Raw genomic sequence first — 24445 nt, forward strand, 5'->3', positions numbered from 1 at the left:
ATTTAGGCCAATTGTGAGAAGGGAATTCCCAATATTAAGTGCACTTTAAAAAAAGAAAAAAGTAACTGTCTTAGTTCTGGAATCTTCTTTCTTAAGTAGTCTTTATGAATATGAGAGATATCAAGTTTACATAAAAGAATTTACATATAAAACAGATTAACTGATTCTAATCATTGAACATTATTCTACCATTTGAAAGTATATAAAAAGGTATTGTTTTGGTGTATCTTCTTTTTTGTACATATGCAAGGAGTGTTTCAAATGGCCCAATTAAGTATGAAAATTAATTTTCTTAATAGATAGACATTTTGCTCATAAATTAATAGTCTTAACCCTAGATTTTGATCTATTGATAAGGAAAGGATATAATTTTTTTCAATATGAAAACTGCCTATAATTTAGGAGGTCACTCAGATAATACTGTTGCAATTATATGCAAATACAGATAAGAGTGCAAACACTTAAGGAAAGGATTATAATATGTAAATGCAGATATAATTCACTTTACAGAAAGAGTGAATTTCTGATGTATGTTCTGTGAATCCAACTTTAGGAAAATGAATTATGGGAGTATATTTACTATTTAAGGAAACCTATGATCAATATTTTGATAAGATATTTAAAACCACAAAAATAAAAGTTTTTTTAATTTATCAATTTTCTAAGTTTGCATTTTCCTATTCTAGGTTTTTTTTTTTTTTTTTAAAGCAGGAACATAGCCATATCCATTCAGGGTACAAATAACATTATAATAGTAGTCTATCCTGGCACATAATAGCCTCTTAATAAATGTTTATAAACTATTAATGCATCTTAAAAGTTGGTGTTTAATCATAAAACATTTCTATTAGGATTTTAAAATCTCTTAAATTTGATCAATAACTTAAAAATTAAAAACATAGAAATCTTTTTAATTTAGCTAAGGGAAGCAGTACCATGTTATATTCTTTTTATAAAATGATAAATATTTTATAGTCTGATGTCATAGTATTTATTTGCTTTAGACCTTTTTTTAGCCCTATACTAAATTGGAATGCAGACTAAGATCTTGAATATCCATCTCTGTTTTACCTTTGGGAACACTGAGAATGGGTCTAAATGCAAATAAATAATTTTCATTTATATTAGCTATGTTTATAATTTCATTGATACCATGGGCATTCAATTTTTTTTTTTGTTAGTTTTTAAAAGGCCAATTTGGACATTTTGATGGTAAAGCCTATTAACAGCAGAAATTACTACCCATAACACTGCATTCATGTCATTTTCCAAGATGACAGCACAAATTTGTAGCAGCAAAGGGACAGTAATAATAGATAGCACTTACACAATGGTTTAAAGTTTGCAAAGAGCATTATAAATATTATCTCATTTTGTTTTCACAACAAGAAGCTGAAGTGCAAAAAGGTTATGACATGGCCAACTAGTAAGTATTAAAGGCAGTTAAAGGAAGAATTTTAATTCAGCACTTCCTGACTTCAAGTCCAATGCTCTATTCAGTCTGCCACCTAGCTGCCTAAAGTGGGGGCATATGGATCTTATCTGGTTTAATGACTTTCTCTCTGAAGTACTCTATATTTCAGTTTTTAATTCTGGCACTGGTATGTGAACCCATGATAATCACTCACCTCACTCTAAAGGAGGAGGAAATGAAGTTAGTAATATAGTTGAGAAATCTCTAAGGAAATTTAAATGGTATTATATTTGCAAGCACTGAAGATGTCTCAGAAGAAAGGTGATCCTTATAATTAGAAAGCATTATTGTTCTTTCCCTAAATAGAAAGGTACATTGTAGAAACATGGCATAGCCATACATGCTACAAAGAAATGAATCGTAGTTTGAAGGAAGAGGGGTAAGGAAGATACAACTGGCTTCTGTGAAAGGGAGAGAGAGAGGATTTGATTTGGGTTACCAATAAAATACACTCAATTAAGACTAGTCCACATAATGTTCATTTTTATTGCTATTGAGTTAAATTTGTTCTAGGCTTTGACACAGGGTGAGTGTTCACATGGTGGTCAGAAGAAACGATACAAGGACACTCTCAAGGTCTCTCTTAGGAAATTTGGAATTGGTTGTTTGACATGGTAAACACTGGCACAGGACCACTAAGCATGGCGTGTCCTCATCAGAGGAGGTGCTGTGCTGTATGAGTAAAACAGAATTGAAATAGCTCAAAAGAAACACAGGATGCGCAAATTTAGAGAAACCACTCCACTTCTTCACATGGACTATTTATGCCTGACCTTGCATTCCAAGCTCATATTGATCTGATCAGTTACAGTTAGACACACTGAAACTTAACTCTAGCATAGTGATGTCATTTTGGTCCTCTTTGAGAACAAAGGATGAAAACCAGGGTTTAAACTAATAACTGATACAATAATGTAACAACCGTTTTCCTTCTAATATTTATCAAAGAATTAAAATATTTCCCTGGCAGTGTCTTCACACCAACCTGTAATGAACTATCACAACCACATAATATTTGTGAATTGTCCAAGGTCTCATGATTATGTGACTATAAATATGTGACACTGAAACACCTGATCAATTACTTTATTCAAGTCAATCAGTTAGTCCCCAATGGTTAGAGACCTGTATAGCTAGACCAAGTATCCGGTTGACAGAATGTATTTTTTATTGAAATAACTTAGCTGATAAAATGTTTTATAAAGTTTCAGTATAGCCAATACCTCTTTTGCATTGATGAAACCTTTAGATTTAGAAAATAAGCTGACCTGGAAGAAATATTCTTACTGGATATCATTCCCATGGTATTGTCATTTTAGCAGCAAAAATGCTTAAATAGACTAAATTTCAACTTCACTTAGAAGCATGAACAAAGATCAACAATTTTCAAGAATATTATGATATATTTTAAAAGATTAGAAACCATATAGGAAGTACCATTCTATTATGTGCAATTTGTCATAATAAACTTTAAATGTGAACTATTTGAAAGCAGGCTCTGATAACAACTGCTCACATATACACATTGATGGGAAGAATTATTTTCTATAATTATTCTGTCCTCCCAAAGAGTTTTGCATCACCATTTGCTGAAACAGCCTAAGTGTTCTATAAGATCTGCTTGCACATTTTCCTTCCTAAATTCTATCATCAAACATATTTACTTACAATTTGAAGAACATATCATGGATTATTATAAGTGAGTAGAAATGGAGGGCTGGTTTTTATATGATGCTAATTTGTCATCCAATCCTTGAACTCTTACATTATAAACCTATAGAAAAAGAAACACAGGAACAAACACATTCTTTAGTTAAACATAAAGATAACTTTAAACATAACTTAGTTAAACATAATTTAAAGATAACTAGTTATACTTTTTCATGTTGATTTTCATTTAGTCAAATGTTATTAAAAACCATTTACACTACTGATAATCATAATAGCTAGCATCTATATACTTACTACATGCCAAACACTGTTAAATATTTTTTTACTAGATATTTCATTTAAAATATTTAAATATTTTCCATTTTATCCATACAACAACCCTGGGAGATTGATGCTATTATTATCCCCCTTTTTACAGATGAGAAAACTGAGACCCAGAGAGGTCACATAACATATCCAGGGTCACACAGCTAGTAAGTATATGAGGCATGATTTGAATTCAGGACTTTCTGACTCCAGGTCCAATGCTCTGTTCACCGCCGTCTAGCTGTCTCTGCCCTGCTAGTCCTAGCACATGACTACTGCTGACTTTAACCCTGATAATTACTTAAGTCTTCACAATGTCAATCTCACTAAATTTAGGTAAATATTTTATTTAATTTTTAAAATGTCCAAAATACAACAGATGTAATTTTTAGGGTTGAATAAAACCATTATCATTATGAATCCATGCAATGCTTCAGCAAAATTATAAGTAATTCATTCAACTTCCCATATATCTGGAAAGAAAATACAGTTTATGGGTCAGTTTATGCATAACTTTAATATCAAAAAAGTAATATCCAGGAAAAATGAATACTATTATGGTATAAGATAAGTAAATGGGGATTGAATACTAAAAGACATCATATATCTTATTTCAGACTTTTATATTCTAAATGGTCTGTTTTGCTTTGTTTCTGAGATAGTGGCTCATCATATTTTTGATGCAATCATAAAATAATTTATCAAAAAGATTAATCCAATTCAATCCAGCAAACACATGGTAAGTACCTACTACATGGAAAAAATCGTACTGTGGAACTGAAGGAGGTAAGAGATAAATAAGACACAATCTACATCCTAATGACACTCAAAATGTAGTCTTCAGAGTAACAAGCACATTTGCAAATACACATAACACAAACAGAACATTTCTGTCCATTAGGGAGGTACAAAGTGCTATACATAGACAGGGCTTAAGTGGGATGGGAGGGGGAATGTTTTTTTCACTTAAGTAGAGGAATGGAATTTTGAAGAAAGGTGAAAGAAAGTAAAGGGAAAAATCTAGTCAATATTGTGGATATATGAAAAATTTATAGATTTTACACTCTAAAGAGCAAGATTTTTCACTGTGCATTCATAAATGACCACTTTAAAGCTAGATTTCTACTAAGGTAAGCAGTTGTTCATTTTTGCTGAATTGTTGAGCTTAAGATGTATTAACTTTCAGGTGAGGTGGGAAGTTGGTCCAATAACATTCAAAGGAAGCTTTGATGAATATAGAAAACTATTTTCAGTAAAGAAAAAAAAATCATCTACAAAGTCACAAGTTGTGACATATGACTGTGATGTATGACTGTGCTATAAGAAATGATGAGCTCAGGGTGGCCAGGTAGCACAGTGAGTAAGAGCATCAGCCCCAGAGATGGGATGACCTGGGATCGAATCTGGGCTCAGACACTTAGCACCAACCCAGAAACACCTGGCCGTGTAACCTTGAGCAAGTTACTTAACCCTGATTGCTTAGGGATGGCCAGGTGGCACAGTGAGTAAGAGCACTGACCCCAGAGTCGGGATGACCTGGGATCAAATCCAGGCTCTGATACTTAGCACCACACCCAGAAATAACTGGCCAGGTAACCTTGAGCAAGTTACTTAACCCCAATTGCTTAAAAAAAAAGAAAAAGAAATGATGAGCTCAATGTTTTCAGAAAACCATGGAAAGACTTACATGAAATAATTGAGAGTGAAATGAGCAGAATCAAGAGAACATTGTATCCCATAACGGTGATATTGTTTTAAGGATGACTTTGAGTGAATAAGTTAATTTGTCTATTATAAATATCCAAATTAACTATAAAGGACATATGAAGAAAGACTCTATTTGCATCCTGAGAAAGAACTAACAAATAGAAGCCTGTATGGAATAATTTTACATCTATATGTGCATATATATATGTGTGTATATATATATGTATATATATATATGTGTGTGTGTGTATATATATATATGCGCCTATATGTGTGTGTGTGTGTGTGTGTGTATATATATATATATATATATATATATATATATATATATATATGCACCTATCTGTGTCTAAGAGTAGCCATCTCTATGTGGGGGGAGGGTTGGAGAAAAAAAAGAAATTTACATAATAATTTTGTTGGATATTTGAAAGGAACAGCAAGCTGTGCATATTAGATTTTGATTTTCACATACAATCTCCATTTAATTATACTATGTTACAGAAATGCTTATTTTATTCCATAAATTTAAAAAAAAATTTTAAACAAAAAAGAAAGTAAAGGGGGAATCAAAAGTGCACAAATCCATGAGTGGGTTCCATTTCTTCTTTCACATCCTACCTATCCTATAATAATAGCAAACATTTAAATAGTGCTTACTATGTGCCAGGCATTGGGCTAAGCACTTTACAATTACTGTCTCATTTAAATCCTCATAAGAACTCTCCTAGGTGCTTTTGTTGTTCAGTTTCTGACTCTTTGTGACCCTATGGACCATAGCACACCATTCCTTCTATCCTCTACTGTCTCATGAATTCTGTTCAAGTTCATGTTGCTTCCATCACACTATCTATCCATCTCATCCTCTGCCATACCTTTTGCCTTTTGCCTTTAATTTTTCCCAACATCAGGGTCTTTTCCAATGAGTCCCGCCTTCTCCTTATTTGGCCAAAGTATTCAGCTTCAGTATTTGACCCAGTCAATAGTCTGAATTAATTTCTTTAACTATTGACTGATTTGACCTCCTTGCTATACAAGAGATTCTTGAAAGTCTTCTCTGGAACCACAATTCAAAAGTGTTGATTCTGTGGGCACTTAGCTTTCTTTATAGTCCAATTCTCACAGACATATGTTGCTATTGGAAAAACCAAAACTTTCACTATCCAGCCCTTTGTTGGCAAGGTGATATCTCTGCTTTTTAGTATGCTATCCAGATTTGCCATAGCTTTCCTTCCAAGGAGTGAGCATCTTTTAATTTCATGACTTTAGTCACTGCCTGCAGTGATCTTTGAACCCAAGAATATAAAGTCTGACACTACTTTCATTTCTTCTCCCTTGAATTGCCAGGAAGTGATGGGACCAGTTGCCAAGATCTTAGTTCTTTTGATGTTGTTTCAAGCCAGCTTTTACATTCTCCTCTCTCACTCTCATCAAGAGGTTTCTTAATTCTTTTTCACTTTCTGCCATCAAAATGGTATCATGTGCATATTTGAGATTGTAAGATATTTCTCCCAGGAACCTTAATTATAGCTTTTGATTTATCTATCGTGGCATTTTGCATGATGTACTCTGCATATAAGTTAAATAAATAAGGTGACAATATTCTGCTTTCTTGTACTCCTTTCCCAATCTTAAACTAATCAGTTATTGCATGTTCAGTTCTAACTGTTGCTTCTTGGCCTGAATACAGGCTTCTCAGGAGACAAGTAAGATGATCTGATACTCCCATCTATTTGGCTGCTTGCCATATTTTGTTGTGGTCCACACAGTCAAAGGCTTTAGTACAGTCAATGAAGCAGAAATAGATGTTTTTTCTGGAACTTCCTTGCTTTCTCCATAGGACGTGGGTGCTATTATTATCCCTATTTTACAAATAAAGCAATTTTCTATTATTCTAAATTTCATGTTCTCTTACTCACATCAGGTTAATTTCATTAAGGAGTCTCTATTCCTTGCTTATGGTGTAGGATCATAAGGAATGACTGTTCAGTTTTCAAAAAGTTTTGGAAATTTTTAAGTACTTATTTCAAGGTTGCTTCTGATTTTATACTTTGTAAGATATTTGATGTTACGTTATACCATGTCTATAAGTTTTGTCTTTATTTTAAATCCCATTACATAGTATTTATAATCATCTTTTTTTTTTTTCCAGAAATTGAGGCAAACAGAGGTTAAACTATTTGCCCTGAGTCACACAGCTAGTAAAGGCCCGAGGTCACATTTGAACTTGAGTAGATCCCCAGTTATCTACCCAATATACTACATTGCTGCTCATTATCTCATAATATCCCAGTGTGGCAGAGATCTCCTTTCCATTTTCCAAAGAAACACAGAATTTACAGAAATGAGAAATGTCCTGCAGCAAAATTAGATGATATAGAAAAAACTAATGCTAAAAAGTTGGGAAAAAATAATTGTAGAACTCAGCATTTTATCCACTACATCTCATTTGACTAGTACCTCTGTGGTTGGTTGTAATTTACTTCCTTTGAAGTTTCAGAATAAAATTATTTCAGAAAACAAACAAACGAACCTGCCTCCTACCACTTGATGTCCATTTGCTAAAATGTGCCTTTTCTTCCTGAGACATTCATTCAGGCTTCCAGACAGAGCCTGCATGTTGTCAAGAGAGCTGGCTGAAAAGTGGTTACCTGGCATCCTGCAGACCCCAAATAAACAAATCTCCCTCCCTCTCTAAATTCACTTCACCTTTCCTTACACCTGTTTGTTTCACAGAACTCAACTGACCTAAAAAAAAATCTGAATTCAGTTAAAAGTGGTTTTATGCATAGACATAATAATAGCCTAAGGTTATGCTTATGCAAGCCAGGAACTTCAACCATACTCTTTAATTTCCCCAAATTGTACCTCTCTGGGATTCATTTTCCTTTTCCCTAAAATAAAGAGGTTGTATTAGATGATCTGTACAGGCCCTTTCAGCAATAATATTCTGGACCTCTATATCTCCCCCTCTGGCTCCCCACCCCCACCTTCCACTTAAACTTCAGGTTAAAGCTAAGATAAATTTTAAACTGGTCCAAACATTGTGTAGTTCATATGTGAAGTTCTTAAAAAGAAATTTTACTTTCATTCTGATTCCTTGCTGCTTTCTAGATAGTTGCCATTGCTGGATAATTGAGCTTTTCTTAAGTGAGATGTTAGTCTATTGTTATGAATATTGTAATTATTTTAGTTCAGAGTAGACATTAATAGGAATGTAGGTGTCTTGAGACCAGGCGTATTTCATTTTTTATCTTTCTATCTACTAACCTAGTGAGGCAGTGTGATATAAGGATATTACACAGAGACCGGAATCAAGCACTCCAGAACCAGGAAGACACACCTTCAGGTCCAGCCTCTGAAACATACTTGTTGTCATTGAGGTTGTTTGTCCTTTGTTCTCTAAGAGGAACACGGCATCAGGGAGGTGATACCATGGAGTTTCTCATAATTATACATCTCAATCAACCCATATGTCTCATCTGAAAACTGGCCCTGTACTGGTCAATCTGTTACTATTTCTTTGTTCCTTTGATTGAATACAGACACTTGATAGGGGAGTAGGACACCTCTTTTTCTGATTTTGGGGAGTTGCATCTGTTTGCTCTTTCCTTCCCAACTCAGAGAGCCCCTAATCTTTCTTTCAATTAGAAATCAGATGACCTAATTTTGTATACTGGTTTATATCCTGTTAACTGTTTGCTTTTAGTGCATAAAAATCTGTGTCCCCTGTATTTGGGGTCCAGTGCCAAATTGAGGAGGCCTGGTCCCAATGTGTTATGTGAATGAGAAAGATCTTTCTTAGATATACAACTGGCATGCATTGCTTAATAAATCCATATCCTGGGGTGGCTAGGTGGGTCAGGGAGTAAAGCCCAGGCCTGGAGTCAGGAGGACCAGAGTTCGGTTCTGGCCTCAGACACTTAACACTCACACACACATCCACACAAAACTAGCCACATAACCTTGGTCAAGTTACTTAATCCCAATCGCCCTTCAAAAATAAATAAACAAACAAACAAATAGATATCCTTGGAAGCTGGAACCTTTATTTCCTCTGGAATCTTTGTTTCCTCAGTCATTTCAATCAACTCATAGGTCATGGTTGATTGTGCTATCTATGATTAACTTAATTAAATAAGGATAGAATGAATAATGAAAAGGTCAGAAAGGAGGAAGAAAGATTATCATAAGCACTATGTAATGGGATTTTAAAATAAAGACAAAACTTAGAGACATGGTACAACATAACATCAAATACCTTACAAAGTATGAAATCAGAAGCAACCTTGAAATAGTTGTACAGAAACGTAAGAAAGATCCAAGTAACAATTTAGAAGTGAACCCTTTATTGGAGCTATGGCTGATTAGGACCCCATCCCAAATCTAACAGCAGGAGCTACCTACAAAGCCTCACCTTTTAAAGGCAACCCACCAGGCCAAGGGTTAGGTATTATGTAAGCAGGAACTTGCAGAGACTAAAATCAATGGTTGGTCAGTACACATTTTGAAACTCCTGTGCCCCCTAAGTTTCCCTAGGCAGAGCTAAACCTGGCAGTTTGCTTACTTGCATGAAGGAGAGATGGTTGGGGGAGGGGACCCAGAATGGGGCCAGCTACAACAAAATAAGTACTTAAAAATTTCCAAAACTTTTTGAAAACTGAGCAGCCATTCCTTATGATCTTACACTATAACCAAAGAATAGAGACATCTTAATGAAATTCACCTGATGTGAGTAAAAGAACATGAAATTTAGAATAACAGAAAATTGCTTTATGATGTTTATAATAAACAAATAGAATTTGCTGCTTGAAGAGGTCATCAAGCCAACTCCTGTGGCTGAATTTCAAAAAAAAGGAACTGAAGACTTCAGAATCATTAATATTGGCAGCTATATCTTCATGGAAATGAGGACAAATTACATGCTTTGGAGCACTCAATTCTCTACAGAAAAGGCTTGCCTACTGAACATAAATAACAAGATGATGGATGCCTTATGCACTGCTCCTCCCCCACCACATGCTATACAATGCTAATTCTATTGCCTTTAGAAGGAGGTAGAAATGGGGACAAGAGCTCGAAATTCTTTAGATCTAGATCAGAGATATCTTGACAAATGATATAAGATGGCGATGAGCCAAAAGTCCCCCTCTTAGGGAACACCTGGTGATGAGGTACAGGCTCTGGGAACCCCCTGGAACTCTGACGGAATCTTCCCATTTGATGCTGCATATGCCTGAAGCCATAGGCCTTTCATTGTGGCTCTGCCCAAATCTTTAGCCCTCCTTTGTCCAGCTAGCTCCCACCCTTAAGCCTCCCAAAATATCTATACCCAAATCAACTGTTACACCCTTGAACTGGTCTAGCCCACCATAGTCTGTCAGCTCCAGGTAGCCTCCAGCAACTTCCCACCCTTAATCACTCATTTACTGGAGTATAGGACCTCTTTGACTCTTCCTGAAGACCTTCTCCAAATTCATTCCTGGAGTCTGACCTCACTGACTCCTCCTGAAGACCCTCCCCAAACTCCTCCCCTAGACCACCCCTACATTCTCCCACAACCTTTCTGGATATAAGAATCTTGCTTCCATGTGGTATGACTCCTTGCCCCACAGAATTTTTGAGCACAGACTTGCTCTGTGTCCAATACAAGCCTGCTTGTCCAATACAAGCCTTACAGATACTGAGGCTCCTTAAGAGTCTACCCAATATGGCGAACTTTTAATACATTTTACTTTTATTTGGCTGAGAGAAAGACTAGAGTCGAATTCATTTGGCAGGACCCGGAGCATTGGTGTTTTGGGGTCTTGAGCACCCCTAATCCTAAATCTCATCATTTTACGATGACCCTCTTCACTGGGAGATTCTTTACAAAGATGGACACTTGCTACTAGAAGGAAGAATCTTTGTAGTACAGACACTAGAACAAAGGAAAGCAGGGAAAGGGGCTGACAAGCTGGGCTGAAGTACAGGAAAGATCAGCCCCCTGGGGGTAATAACAGAGCAGAAGAAGCACACAGTTGGAGAACAAAAACTCAGGGAAGTTCAAATTAGAGCTTTGTTTCAAGCTAACTTGAAGTGAGATATAAATTTTTTTGGTTAGTAAATGCCACCTCTTTTTGTAGTGGTATGAATGTCCCCATACACACTGCTAAACACCCCCTACAGAGTCTTGCAGAGCTACCAGGCTAGAATATATAGTTACAGCTGATGGGATACCTTGACCACTGAAAAAGTGTGGAGTTGTGACCAGGCTCCCAAATCTTACCGCCCCCCCCCCCCCATATCTCTCCCTAAAATCAGATGTGAAGCTTTTTCTATTGTCATTGAGAGTCCAGGGTCCCAATTTTCTAAGAGGCCTTAAAGACTGGTTAGGAGTCTTAGGTTTTACATAATAAAGCTCAAATGAAAGACAGAAGGAGGAGCTGCAGTTGGCCTCCAGAGTAATGGTAAACAGCCCCCAAGTCAAAAGAGATTTGAAAAGTGCTTAATATAAGGCCTGGAACTTAATAAATGTTTATTTCCTTCCCTTCTCACCCCAAATACAATTTGATAGTTCCTAGGAAAGAGTTAGCTAAAGGAAGACCCTTAGTAGGTAGCCAGAACCTGGTTTCCAAGATTTAACTCAATAGTGGCTCCTGTTAAAATTCTGTAGTGATCAGCTTCTCTTCTTCTCTGACTTCTATCCCCTTTGCTGAATCATCACCTAAGACATATCCCCTAACTAAGAAGTCTCTATCCTGTGCCCTCTTTTTTTCTTTCAATTTTTTCCTTATTGACCTCATTACTCCCTGTAGGCTAATTTATCTTCTCTATACAAGTTGACTCCTTGGTCTATAAATCCATTCCTAATCTATCTTGAGTTCTAGTTCTGAATCACCAACTCCTTCCTAGGCACATTCATGACACAAAAAAGGTTAAGAACCTCTGTCCTACCGCACACATATAACCTATATCAAAAAACCTGCTTTCTCAATAAGGGGGAGAATTTGAAACTCAAAACTTAAAAAAAATTTTTTAAGATTGTTTTTGCTGTGTGACCTTGGGCAAGTCACTTAACCCCAATTGCCTTGCCTTCCCCCCACCAAAAAGAAAAAAAAAAGATTGTTTTTGTATGTTATTGGGGGGAAAATTTTTTTTAAAAACTTATTTTTAAAAAGAACCTTCATCCTAGATGAAATAGTTGACTTTATTCCAAGATAACAAAACCAAGTACCCAAGAATGAACTTCTGAACTTGCTCCTTGATGCACAGCCAATCATAAAGCATATGTAGGTGGGATGGTTATTGTATAAAGAGGGAAAACTGATGGTACACTTATCTGGTACCCAAAGAATATTTTTTTAAAAGGACCTTAAAAGCTCTAAGGAATACCTTCAGTACAAGAAGGAAGAACTGTGTATCTCTGACTCCAAGAGTTGAGCAGAGTCTCAGTTCCAGCTTCTAGCTAGAGGCCTGTAGTAAAATAACCAGACCAAAATGGGGCTTGCAGTTCTGTCAGTCCAGAACTTTCCAGTTGTCTTGACGATGGCCAAGTCTAGGAAGTCTACTGGAACTACAACAAGGGACAAGCTAATGGGTATGTTTCACAAACTCAAACCCATGAAAGGAAGTTATAGAGCTCAGATTAAGAGGGTAGCAATTAGAATTTGCTCTGGATCAGATTATTTCAGGAGCACTGAAAGCTTTTAGGTCCCTAGTCAAAACTGTCTGAAATCCTAGAATAATACAACATTGAAACCCCCCCAGAAGCAGCAGTAGAACCAACTTTGACATTCCCTTCAGAAGTATACAGAGTTTAACCATAATGGAAAGTCTAAAATTTGGGAGAAGCATGAGAAAATGTGCAAACAAGGAAGCAAAAATAGAATACTATCATAAAAATCTATTATGGTGGCAGGGATATCTAAAATGAAAAATTAAAAGAAAATTATTCCAAAATATCTACAAGCAGAGCATCAAAGAAAAATACAGTTTGAGGATGAGTTCAAATAGAATTCCTAGAAAAAATATGTAGCAAGAGTTAAAAAAAAGAGTTTAAATAAAAAAAAATACTTTGATCCATATATAAAGAGGGTAGGTAGAGAAAGAGGAAGGGGTGGGGTTGGCTGGCACAGTAGATAGAGCATCTGGCCTGGAGTCAGCAAGATCTGAATTTAAAACCAGCCTTAGATATTTACTAGCTGTGAGACCTGGAAAAAGTCACAACCCATTTTGCCCCAGTTTCCTCATCTGTAAAATGATCTGAATAAGGAAGTTGCAAACCAATCCAGTTTACTTGCCAAGAAAACCCCAAATGGGTCACAAGGAGTCAGACATGATTGAAACAACTGAACAACAAATATTTATTTTAATGATTTAAAAGAATAGAAAGAGAATTGAAGCAGAAAACCTTGGAGAGAGGGAGGAAGAGAGGAAAATTATCACACATAATTGAGGTACACTAATAAAAGTATATAATAAGGAAGAAAGGGTAGGGAGAGTGGGCAATACTTGAACCTCATTCTCATCTGCACTTGTCAAAAGGAGGGAAGAATACACCCACACCCAGTGCAAAAAAAAATCCCATCTCCTTCAAAAGGTAAACAGAAGGGAAAGAAGAGGAAAGGGGCAATAAGAGAGAGAGCAGAATAAGGGAGAGATTAATTGTAAGCAAAAAAAACCCCTCTAAATAAGGAGAGTGAAAGGTGACATTATAAATCACATTAAAGGAGCAAAGGAGAAATGTATTGTATTTTTATTATTCTGTAAAATAATTTTCAATTACATTTTGAGCAGGTTCTGACCTTACTTGCGAGTTTTGGAGATAGTTTATGGCCAGCAGGAGATTGATACTTCTGTTTTAGAACATATCAGATTGTGTAGGTTTCAGTAACTACCCCATACTCTTCAATTTTGAAGTTCCCCAAACAAAATCTAAAACACTACTTTCGTATAACCAATGAGAAAGATATTTTTGAATACATATTTCTTTAAAAGAAAGAAATGAATATCTGTGTGGCAGGATGTGGACAAAGCCTGGCATTAATTTCTGAGCTATCTTTGACATCTAAATGTTCAGAATCTTCAGACTTTAAAGTGCTGCCTTCATTTCAGTGATTGAGCTTACAGGGCAACTAGGGGGATTAAGGACTGATAAATTTGAAAGTTTGGCTGAATATTAACAATATCACAAATAATTTGACAAAGTTGTTTAAAAATTGTTGTGGTATAAATTTCCATTAATTCAAAAATAAATAACATGACATATCAATCTCGTAGAATGCTAAAGCAAGAATATTAGAATTCATCTAATTCAATATCCTCCATATACAGATTAAGAAACTGATATCCAGAGAAGTTCAATGATTAAAATCACATAGGTCACTGATGTTTTGCATTATATGATTGCTTCCTTGTGGACCTGTTTCTTAGGCCCTGAGAACAAACTCTGGCATAACATGCCTGGGTTTTTGATCCAAACTCATACCCCAGGGATTACGGTAAAGTTGTGTGAATAAAAATGTCTAAAGATTATACAACCTCAAAAAAGTTTAAAATACACTCACATAACTACAAGTCATCAATAAAGAATGTAAAATCCCTGAATAAAAGGAAAAGTGAAAAAAAATAAAAGGAAAAGTGGGAGCATAATCACTATTATACATATATTTGAATCTTACATTCCTTGAACAATAAACACACAGCTCTAAAATTCAATGTGATGAAAAATTAGTCACATGTTCAATCTAGACTCTCCTGGGAGGCAAATATTCATGAAAGCTATACTTATGTAGTACATGCTTTTGTTGATCAACAAAGAATAAACATTAATACTGAAAAAAAAGAGTTAATTTAACATTTTATATTACAGCAAAATGATTCAAATTTAAAGCACTTCCTCACATAGCAAGGGCTACTTGTATGGATGAAAGATTTTGAAAATCAGATTTATACATTAATTTCTCCATTAGTAAGAAATGAGTATGCTAAAATAGAAAAGATTCAGCTCCATTTTAGATATAGCTATAGTATCATGCCACATCAAGTAAAGTGACTTATTTTTAGTGCAAGTGAGATATGATTCAAGAATTTTTAAAAATTGTAAAAACACAATTTCATTGGTCACATGACTAATAAAATGGAGGACTGACTATTAACTTTAGTACTAATCAGCTATCAAAAACTCTCCAAAAGAGAAATCATGTACTATAGCTAGAGTAATTACACCTATATCTTCAGAGCAAGACACCAAGAAGCCTAATAAGGTAACGACCTTATGAAATAACAGCAGAGATCTCTAATCACTTATTTCTTTACTCAGCACTAACCTTCTTCTTCACTAGCTTCCATATTCTTTGGAATGGTATACAACCTGACCTACCAGCTTGCTCTTTGTGATCCACTCAGCAGTTTCCCGGATGCTGCCATAGTTTCTTATCAGTATACCTTGCCCCTGCCCACATCACAGGCTGCTACAGGAAGCAGACTTCAACTCTGCCCACATACTGTGGAGAAAGGGGAATCATAGGAAGGTTAAAGTATACTCTATGAGTGTACTCTGGGGCAGCAGCTAGACAACTAAAGAACTGAAGGAACCAGAGTAGGGCGACAGCATGTATATGGGGCTGCTCTAGGCCTGAAGGAAAGGGGATAAGCATCTAGCTGGAATCACTCTTGTATTCCTTGTACTCCTAGATAACACTTTTATATAGGACTGAAGATTTTGAAGAAATGAATTCCCTAATGTGGGAGGAAACTGAGACTACTTTGAGGTCCAACTGCCATCAGAGCTGCGGTCAATGGGCAAGGAGTCAGAAAGTAAGTAACAATGACTTATAAGAAAAAAAAGACTAAAACTTTCAAAGACTTTAGGAAGAAGAAAATTCAGTAAAAATTCCAGGGTAAAACCAGGTAAAACAAGAAGGGAAGATATTAAACTAGAAAGGAAGATGATTTTATCTAAATGATAAAAATATCTCTAAAAATTATTGAAAGAGAAAGGAAATTAAATTACCTCTGGACAAAGCCTAGACTGCTGTGGATACCCAAGACAGCATGGAATTGTACTAGGATGCTCCCACGTGGTTCAAGATAGAATAAAACTCTCAAAAGAAGATTAAAAAAAAAAACAAATGGCAGAGTTTATGACCTGCCCATCAGAAATAATTAGGACAGTGGTGCTTTACTTCCCCAAAGAAGTAAAGGAGAGAACAACTTTTTTGGAATACTAATACACTTAAAGGACAATCTATTAAAAAAAAAGCCCAAACCAAAAACAAAAATAATATTGTTAGAGTACATTATCTATATTTAAAAAATTATACTTATAAGATCTAAGAAAAGCTCAAATACAAAGGAAAGGAAATTCAAATACTCTTTTACACCCATTAGAAGATGAAGAAGGAGGGGCAGCTAGGTGGTGCAGTGAATAGAGCACCCACCCTGGAATCAGGAGGATCTGAGTTCAAATCCAGCCTCAGACACTTAACACTTACTAACTGTGTGACCTTGGGCAAGTCACTTAATCCCAATTGCCCTGCCTTCCCCCCTCCAAAAAAAAAAAAAGAAAGAAAGAAGCATGATTTATTAGGGGCAGCCAGTTAGCACAGCCAGTAAGAGCACCCACCCAGAAACACCTGGCCATGTAACCTTGAACAAGTTACTTAACCCCGATTGCTTAAAAAAAAAAAAAAGAAGATGCAGAAGGAAATGGAATAACATCAGGAAAAAGCAAATGACTTCAGGATACAACTAAAAATGACACAATCTAGAAGTTTGAGCACAATCAACAATGAAAAAATATGGAAATTACTTCATGTCCAGAGGCAATTAAAAGAAAAAAAAATCAGCAAAGTTTCTATAGGATTAAAAAAGAACAACAACAAAAATTAATAACAAAGGGAACATTAAGAGATTTTTTTTCTAAATATTCATAAGAGATGATAAAGATGAACGTGAAATAGGAGAATTGATAGTCGATAAATATCTACTAGGCACCTATTATGTGCCAGGCTCTGTGCTAAACTCTGGGGATATAAATTTAAAAAAAAAGTGTAATCTCTGCTCCCAAGAAGATTATATTAGATAAATGGGAAAAGACAATAAACAAAAGAAAATTAAAAATGGGAAGGGAGAAAGTACAAAGCTTTCAGGCACAGTGAAGAAGTCAAAGAAGTCCAACAAGAGTGTGGCTGGGAGGAAAATGAGATGTCTATCCTGTGCTTCTTCATTAAACGGAGGTTGAGGAGTTCATGGCTCTGTCCTAGAAGGGAAGAGGCTAATGGAAGAACTGACCTGAAACACCATGGATTAAAGCTCAAAGCTACAGGTCAAGTAATGTATTCTGTGGGACTAAGCTGCAGAAAGGTTGGGTGCATAAAAAAGGAGAGGGAAGACAGAAGACAGAGGGGAATCCAAGATGTAAACTCATTAAATCAATGGTAAATAATGAAGGAAAATTAACTCCTATGGTTTCTCAGCAAAAGGAGGGGCTATGGAAGAATGAGTAAGGAAACAAAGAAAAGGATTGAAACAAGCTGAACAAAAAGGAGAAATCTCTACCATATGGTGCCAGGAGTGCCACTGCAGAACACCCCTGTTTGAGAAGAGATAAATTCTGTAATGAAAGAAGAGGATGTTACAGAGGGCATAGATCTGTGGGGTTGTGGTGCTAAGGTGTATTTACATACTTCAAACTAATGCTGTTTATTTTAGGAAAAATGTAAGTTGTATAGATTTGATCGATCTTGGTAAGGAAAATTTCCCCACCTCTGATAGTAACTGCCTGAGACACCATGTATAAAATCATTTAAGCCTGAATTTCCAATTGAAAAATTAGGATAATAAACTTGTTTCTACCTTAAAAGGTTGTTGTGAGGTTAAAATGAGAACATATAAGATGCTTTATAAACATATGTAAAATGCTAAAAAAAAATGGAAGAATATCAAATTAATAAATAGCACGACAATGGTGAAATCACAAACCATTATGAGTAGTTACATGCTAACAAAACTGAGAATGCAAAAGAAAGAGTATATTCAAAAATATACCTAAAGTTACAAAATAACAAGCATTAATAAAATATTACAAATAACAAACCATTAACAAAAATGTAACAACAAAATATTAACAAAAATAACAAAATATTGACATGATTATTATGAACAAAATAATAACAAAACATTGTAAATAATTTAAAATCAGAAAAAGGAAATAGAACTAGTCAGCTACCAAAGGGAAAAAATGGATTAATGGTAGAATTCCACTACAAATTTAAAGAACCATTAACACCAATATGACACAAATGTTATTCAGACTATTGTTTATATAGATATATAGCTACAGCAATTTATTCAAGAAATCATTTGCTATGACCAGGTTGGATTTGTTGCTATGACCAGGTTGGATTTGTATTAGAAAAGTAAAGATAATTTAATATTAGGAAAGCAATCAAAATCATTCATCATATTAAAAACAAAAGTATCTCAAACCACATGATCAAATTAACAGATGCAGAAAAAAATCTTTGAGAAAATACACTAATATCTATGAAAATCATTAAAAAGTATAAAGAAAGTGAGATCTTTGTAAATGTCATAAAAAAAATCTATCTAAAACCAAAAGTAAGCATCATATGTCATGGGTATATGAGCTTTCTCACTAAGTAAGTTAAAACAATTGTATATACAACTTACAGGTAGAATAATAGACTTAGAACCTTAGAGGTCATCTAGACTAGGCTACCTATTTTAAGATAGGTAAATTGAAGCTTATTAAATTGAAGTTAAATGACGTAACCAGGCTCAAACACTGAAAGATTTGAGACTGAAACAGATCCTCCAATCCCAAAATTGAATTCTTCCTATTGCACAAAAAAAATTTTTATTTTTGCATTAAACTGTTTTAATGGTCCAAAATTCTGTGACAGATTTTTGGTCAAGTTGTTTCCATTTAAAAATTACTGATTTTAAAAACCAATAACTTAAAACTGCCACAAAACAAATGGTCCACAAAAACATTCCTTTCCTCCTGAAGCTTTTACGATCCACTGTAATCATTAACCAGTCTTTTACTATTAAACTTAAATGGCCAATTGAGACAAACAGTTCTGATACTGTTCTGCCACCACTGATTAAGACTGGGGTGGCAAGTGTTGTATAGAATATTCCTTTAGCCTTCTGGGCCTTCCGAGCAGATTTTGTGACCTTGCCAGCTCCAGCAGCTTTCTTGTCAACTGCCTTGATAACACCAACTACAAGTCTGCCTCATATCATAGACAGCAAAACGACCCAGAGGAGGATAATAGAGAAGTTCTCCACACACATGGGCTTGCCTGGAACCATGTCAACGACGGCAGCAACACCAGATTTCAGGAACTCAGGGCCATCTTCCAGCTCCTTACCAGAACAACAATCGATCTTTTCCTTCAGTTCAGCAAACTTATTGCACAAAAATTTAAGCAGGGGTGTGGAACCTGCAACCTCGAGGCTAGATTTGTTCTGTGAAGACTGGATTCAGTTACAGGACCACATTTGAGGACCTAGAGGGCCACATATAGCCTCAAAGCCATAGACTCCCCATCCTGGATCTAAGCAAAGTATAATGAGGGTCTGAAATGATTATACACATAATTTAGTCAAATAAAGGCATTTTTACATGCATTATGCACATGAATGAAGTAAAAGTAAAGCATATATATGTACACATATATAAAATACATGAATTTACAAAAGCTCAAAAATTCTTGAAATCTCAGAATTGAAATGATCATGGGATCATAGACTAGAACTGAAAGGAATCTTCTATGTCACTAAGTTTGAACTTCTTATTATTGTAGCTAATATTTATATAATGCTTAACTATTTGCAAACCATTGTACATAGGCAGGTGCTATTATCATCTATATTACAGATGAGGAAACCAAACCTGAGAGAGAGGTTGACTTACTTGCCCAAGATCACACAGTTATTAAATGCCTGAGGCAGGACTCAAACGTATCTTTCTGACCCTAAGTTCAGTTCCAAGTATGCCACCTATCTTCCTCAATTTAACAGATAAGGAAACTGAGGTACAGAAAAGGTAAAATACTTGATCAGTGTCATAAAATACTAAGTGTCAGAAGCCAGTATGGGATTTCATAGGTGATGACACCTAATCTAATCCATTTATTCTCCACAAAACTACAAAAGTCATGGACTTTTAAGGAGAATCCATTTTACAATAATCAAATCCACAGTTTACTTAAATAACTCCTATGATCGGGACCTTACCAAGATGAGATCTTTCAATCTCACTTCACTAGTCTAAATCTTCATATTATGTAATATAGGGATTAGCAACATTCCAGAAATGGGTGTCATATGATTGGTCAATATTCTTATCAGACACTTACTAGCTGTGCTACCCTGGGCAAGTTACTTAACAATGTTTGCCTCCGTTCCTCATGTGTAAAAATGAGCCCAGAAGAAAATGGCAAACCACTCCAGTATTTTTGACAAGAAAACCCCAAATGCAGTCATAAAGAGACACAACAGAAATAACTAAACAACAAATTCTTCGAACATGATGCAGGGATGAGGAGGGTACAAGGTGAAGCTCTAAGCAAGAAACTTAATAGAAATCCTGTGGTTCAAAACTATTACCCTCACACATTTCATCAGAATCTGAGAATGTGTCAAATGGAGAACAGTAGGACACCTTAAATTACATGGACATAAAATCTGTTTCCAGAGGACAATTACACTCTGGGTCTTTAAAAAGATGAGGTGGGAGGGGAAACAAAAAGATATTAGAAACAAACAAATGGACAAAATAAAAACCCAAACCCTAGACTTTGGGTGTGCATTGGGGAGGAATGTCTTTGAATAGGAGGGAAAAGGAGTAAGTTGAAGCAATAATAATATGAAGGTGTATAAGAAACTTGGGAAGAAGCTGCACATGTTAAAACTAAAAGTATCAATGTATTGATGTTGGGGTCTGCAGTCCCAAATGCTGCACTGGATGAATGAGTATTTATCTCAGGAGCTATGTGATATTCTTGGTAGTAGGATCCCCCTCGCCCTCTCAACATGCTCATATAATTATATTGCAGATGCAATTATTAGAGAAAGCCTGGTCAGATTCTGTCTCTCATAGTATATATGGATGGCAAATTTATAAGCATCTTAGAATTTCTGGAGAAGAGAATAGAGAATGAGGAAAGAAAGAAGTAGGCCTACTTAAAGCATGAAACATGTGTGATAGAAGCATTAAAAGTGCTAGGTCCCTAACAGATGAGGTGTTTCGTTTCAAGAAGGGAAGTCAGATAGGATGTGGTTGTTGTCTTCTAAAAAACTTTAATAGAGATATAATATAGAAGAAGTATTGGTATTATTCTATGTGAGGGAGAGCAGCTCAAAACAAGGACATTCTGTGGTGTGGACTGATTGAGATAACTAAAGAAACAAAGGTTCCAGCTTCCAAGATAATCGATTTAGCAAGCAATGAATGCCAATTACATTAAAAAATTGGGACCAGGCCTCCTCAGCTCGGCACTGGACCCCAAGTACAGGGAGAGATTTTTATTCATTAAAAGCAAACAATTAATAGCATATAAACCAGGACGTGAGATTAGGTACTCTGATTTCTAACTGGAGGAAAGATCGGGGCTTTGCAAATAGGTAGGGGAAAAGCAAACAGGTACAATGGCCTGAAATCAGAAAAAGAGGGGTCCTACTCCTCACAAAATGTCTGTATTCAATCAAAGACACAAGGAAATAGCAACTGACCAATACACGACTGGTTTTTAGGTAAGACAAATGGATTGTTTGTATAATTGTGAGAAAACTCTTTGCATCAGCCTTTGGATTTGACTTGAGTTTGTGATCAGCATAACCTAGATCCTTGGTTAGGGTCCCTAGCAACAATAGAAGTGGTCCAACTTCCCAGGCATGCAAGGCTAGGTTCAAACAAAGTAATAAAGTTTTCTCAAAATTCCCATAGCTGAATAAAATTTTCTTTTAAGACAGAAATTGGATTAGACCTATAGTTGAATAGGAAGTGAGGTGAACAGAAGTGAGTCACAAGATGGATTCTGCATGGTTCACTTCATTCCCATAATTCCTTCAATTGTTCCTAAGAATAAGAGCTGTCCAAAATGCAACAGGTTTCCTGGTAAAGTAGTGAGTTCTCCATCACATGAGCTGTTCAAGCAAAGGTTGGATGATGTAATGGTAACAGAAATGTAAAGATCTTCCCTGCTCCTTAATAAGCCTAAATTGAACTTGAGGACTTTTCCTGATTTGAAAATATATTCTAGGGGCGGCTAGGTGGAGCAGTGAATAGAGCACTGGCCCTGGAGTCAGGAGGACCTGAGTTCAAATCTGACCTCAGACACTTAACACAAAAACTAGCTGTGTGACCTTGGGCAAGTCACTTAACCCCAATTGCCCTCCAAAAAAAAAAAAAAGAAAAGAAAATATACTCTGTCCCCTAATAGGCTGCAGGTGCTCACAAGGAGCCTGTGGTTGGAGGCTTGTTTTTCAGGAAGGCACAACTTTTGTTACTTTGTAGTCAAGTGGGTAAGGAGGGTTGTGATGCTCTCTCACCCTGGATAAGGCTATATATCTCTCTGAGGTGAGGTTTTGCTTTGGGGCTCACTTTGGGAAGAGCAATGTGATTTGGCCAGATGAGACTCTGGGCAGCTGTTGAGCCTCCAGGCTTTGAAAACCCAGATGCTGGTGCTTCTAACTAGGTATGGATGTAATGGTCAGACAAGTAGAAGCCCTGTCTGCTGAATTGTGTTATTTTCTGTTGTAACTTCTATTTGCATTCTCTGAAGTTCAGGGTGCTCACTTTTTCCCCTGAACTAGGTAAATGATATATGTTTGATTCATTAAAGTAAAATTGTTAACCCTTTTTAAGTTGCTTTCCTTTAGAAAAGCAGATCAAAGAATCTGTGCTAGCAGCCATGCTGGGCATACTAGGGTGCTTGCTGCTACAGATGACAAACTGGTATGGATGTTTTAGAAATGGTTTATATGCTAGGCTATATAAACTATATGTTCCTTTCTACTATCTAATTTTATGACTGAGTCCTATTATTGCTTTCTGTAACAAAACCTTCCCCAAAGTCCCATGAATGATTTGACTACAACCATAGAAAATGAATAGTAGGGGAGAAGGAACCTTAGAAATCATCTAGTCCAATATTTTCAATATTCTTTGCCTTTAGTGGACTTTCCTAAAAGCAATTCTTGGAAGATGGTAGAATTGTTGCCACCTTACAGGTGAGTGGTTGCCTTAGTTCAGAATATAATTAGAACGTAAGTTTTGGGCTTTCTAAGTCTCACTGCTTCCATTCATCAAACTTCCTAATTCTCTAATTCAGATACACAAAAACATATCAAAGAGAAGGAAATCATTTTCATTAATACATAATTCCCAGACAGACGTTGGCCATCCCAATAACATCATATTTGCAATACATAAAGATTTTTTTTAAACTGTAAAATAGACTAAGTAAAACTAAAAACCAAAAGATTATGGAGACTGTACTAGATTTAGAGTAAAAAAAAAAAAGATTGTTATTAAATTCTAACTGCATGCCAAAGAGCAAGTCATTTAATTTCTTCCTGCTCCAGTTTCCTTATATGTAATTGGAGATAATAATAATTCTACCCCCTTTTTCATAAGGTGAAGTGGGGAAAGCAAGATACTTTCCAAGACAAAGTATTAGGTCAATTCTGGTTACTACTAATGCTACTACTCACTGCCGCTTGCCATTACTTATTTTCCTCTTCCAAACTATTTATATAATTTGGATTCCATCTTTCAACCTCTTTTTGTGAAAATATAGATATGAAGAAACACCTAGTTACCTAGATAAAGAATTACAGAATTTTGAACTTTTTAATTCATAATTACTGAGGAAGAAAAGTAGAATAGTTGTTTTCAATGAATGGATCAACAAGCATTTAGTAAGCTCTATGTCTGGAGTTTCCCAAACTTATTTGGTCTACCACATCCTTTTAAAAAAAAAAATGTCATGTCCTTTTCAAAAAAAAAAAGTCAGTGATTCCCTGGGGTTAACCCTTATTTTTATTCAATGCCCCCAGTTATACCCAAGGCCGATGCCACCCCCCTGGGGACGGAATTGCTCACTTTGAGAACCTATTTGTAGTCATTGTAGGTATTTGTAGGCTCTAGGGATGTAAAGAATGAAACAATCTCAGATCTCAAGGAGCTCATCATCTATGGCAATTCCTAGTCCCTACTTAATGATAACAATATAATGACTGGTTAAACAAAAATTCTCTCAGAGACATTTA

General features: G+C 35.7%; 1 protein-coding gene across 4 annotated transcripts in view; it reads right to left on the reverse strand.

The window, feature by feature from the left end:
• FUT9 (fucosyltransferase 9) overlaps positions 1–24445 on the reverse strand; it is a 257705-nt gene that overhangs the window by 117994 nt on the left and 115266 nt on the right. For all 4 annotated transcript variants that reach the window (XM_069077212.1, XM_069077211.1, XM_069077213.1 and 1 more), the window contains exon 2: positions 3143–3248. The gene's annotated coding sequence lies outside the window, so the exon portion shown is untranslated. The remainder of the gene's footprint in view (positions 1–3142; positions 3249–24445) is intronic.

This window comes from Petaurus breviceps, unplaced genomic scaffold (assembly GCF_028583685.1).
Source record: "Petaurus breviceps papuanus isolate PSGF00001 unplaced genomic scaffold, PetGlider_PUasm1.0 90977, whole genome shotgun sequence".
Classification (NCBI taxonomy): domain Eukaryota; kingdom Metazoa; phylum Chordata; class Mammalia; order Diprotodontia; family Petauridae; genus Petaurus; species Petaurus breviceps.